The sequence below is a fragment of the Rhinopithecus roxellana genome, chromosome 8 (genome assembly GCF_007565055.1).
Source record: "Rhinopithecus roxellana isolate Shanxi Qingling chromosome 8, ASM756505v1, whole genome shotgun sequence".
NCBI classification, from domain to species: domain Eukaryota; kingdom Metazoa; phylum Chordata; class Mammalia; order Primates; family Cercopithecidae; genus Rhinopithecus; species Rhinopithecus roxellana.
The window spans coordinates 93,697,225-93,699,915 of NC_044556.1; positions in this window are offsets into that span (position 1 = coordinate 93,697,225).

The following is a 2,691-nucleotide window of genomic DNA, read 5'->3' on the forward strand; positions in this document are numbered from 1 at the left end:
TAGTCTTTACAAACTAATAAGGAAAATGGACATGCCCTTCAACAAATGTGGAAAGGATACAAACAGGCAAGCCACCAGAGGAAAAATCTGGCCAATAAGCATCTTCCACACACACGCCACAAAAAATAAAGTTCTGACCCAGCCATCCCATTCTTGGGTATATATCCAAAGGATTATAAATCATTCTACTATAAAGACACATGCACACATATGTTTACTGTGGCACTATTTACAATAGCAAAGACTTGGAACCAACCCAAATGCCCACCAATGATAGATTGGATAAAGAAAAGGAGGCACACATACACCACAGAATACTATGCAGCCATAAAAATGAATGAAACCGGCCGGGCGCGGTGGCTCAAGCCTGTAATCCCAGCACTTTGGGAGGCCGAGACGGGCGGATCACGAGGTCAGGAGATCGAGACCATCCTGGCTAACATGGTGAAACCCCGTCTCTACTAAAAAAATACATAAAACTAGCCGGGTGAGGTGGCAGGCGCCTGTAGTCCCAGCTACTCGGGAGGCTGAGGCAGGAGAATGGCGTAAACCCGGGAGGCGGAGCTTGCAGTGAGCTGAGATCCGGCCACTGCACTCCAGCCTGGGCGACAGAGCGAGACTCCGTCTCAAAAAAAAAAAAAAAAAAAAAAAAAAATGAATGAAACCATGTCCTTCGCAGGGACATGCATGAAGCTGGAAACCATCATCCTCAGCAAACTAACACAGGAACAGAAAGTCAAACACTTCACGTTTTCACTCATAAGTGGGAGGTGAACAATGAGAACACACAGATACAGGGAGGGAAACATCATAATGGGGCCTGTCCGGGAGTGGGAGGCAAAGGGAGGGAGAGCATTAGGACAAAAACCTAACGCATGTGGCACTTAAAACCTAAATGACAGGTTGATAGGTCCAGCAAACCACCATGGCACATGTATACCTATGTAACAAACCTGCATGTTCTGCACATGTATCCCAGAACTTAAAAAATAAAATAAAATAGTCTGGGCGCAGTGGCTCACACCTGTAATCCCAGCGCTTTGGGAGGCCGAGGCAGGTGAATCACCTGAGGTCAGGAATTCGAGATCAGCCTGGCCAACAAGGCAAAACCCCGTCTCTACTAAAAAGTGCAAAAATTAGCCAGGCATGATGGCGGGAGCCTGTAATCTCAGCTACTCAGGAGGTTGAAGCAGAAGAATCGTTTGAACCCGGGAGGCAGAGGTTGCAGAGAGCTGAGATCTCACCATTGCACTCCAGCCTGGGCAGCAAGAGGGAGACACTATCTCAAAAAAATAAAATAAAATAAAGAAAAAAGTAAAAGAAAAGTAAAGTTCAACTTCACTAGCAAACAAAGAAATACAAGTGAAGTCAACAATTACATTTTTTTCACACATTGGATTTCTAAAGGTCCAAACAATGATAATAACCAGTGTTGGGATGGGTTGGCCCCTTCACACCACTCCCATGTCCACCCCCCTTTTTGTTTTACTGACTGACTCTTTTCTACACTTTTTCTGCAGCTAGGGACTGGCAGCCCACCTCCCCTGAGTCTTCGTTTTCTTCTGGTCCAGGAAGTCACTTGTTTGGCTCCACAGCCAAAGGGAATTCATCTATGTTTGGGAAAATGCCAGCCACACATTAGGGTACTTTGGAGAATTGTGTGGTCAGGGAGTTAATTCTACAAGAATTAGAACAAGTATTATTTCCCAGTAGTGACTTGGTTTAGAAAAAAATTCAGCTGGAGACGATGCACCTAACACACCTTTTTGGTAATAGTGTCACCTTCCCACTCTCTGTAGCCATTTTCAGGGTCCCACTCCCAAAAAGAGTCAATTTAAAAAGAAAAGAGGAGAGCTGGGTGCCATGATGCATGCCTGTAGTCCCAGCTTCTCGGAGGCTGAGGTGGGAGGATCACTTGAGACCAGGAGTTTGAGGCTGTGGTGGGCAATTTTCACATCTGTGAATAGCCACTGCACTCCAGCCTCATCTACTAAATTGGGCAATACAATGAGACCTTGTCTCTAAAAGAAAAAAAAAAAGTTTTTTTAAGATAGTGTCTCACTCTGTCACCAGGCTGGAGTACAGAGGCGTGATCTCAGCTCACTGCAATCTTTGCCTCCCGGGTTCAAGCAATTTTCCTGCCTCAGCCTCCCGAGTAGCTGGGACTACAGGGGCATGCCACCATGCCCAGCTAATTTTTGTATTTTTAGCAGAAATGGGGTTTCACCATGTTGGCCAGGATGGTCTTGATCTCTTGACCTCGTGATCTGCCTGCCTCAGCCTCCTAAAGTGCTGGGATAACAGGCGTGAGCCACCGTGCCCAGCCCTAAAAAAAGTTCTTAAATAGTAAGCCTGGACAACAGAGTGGATCCTGTCTCTACAAAAAATTACAAAATTAACCTGGCCATTGGTGTGGTGGTGCACACCTGTGGTCCTAGTTGCTTCAGGGGTACTGAGGCAGGAAGATCGCTTGAGCCTGGGAGGTCAAGGCTGCAGTGAGCTATGATCGCGCCACTGCACTCCAGCCTGGGCAAAAGAACGAGACTCTGTTTCAAAAAAATAAACACAAAATGCAAATTAAAAACAAAGAAAGAAAGAAAATAAGAGATGGGCTACAGGTGCGCCAGTCTACTTCCTCCCTCACTTTCCCCTCCAGGCAGCACTTCATTGCTGAAGTCATGGGTGGGAAGA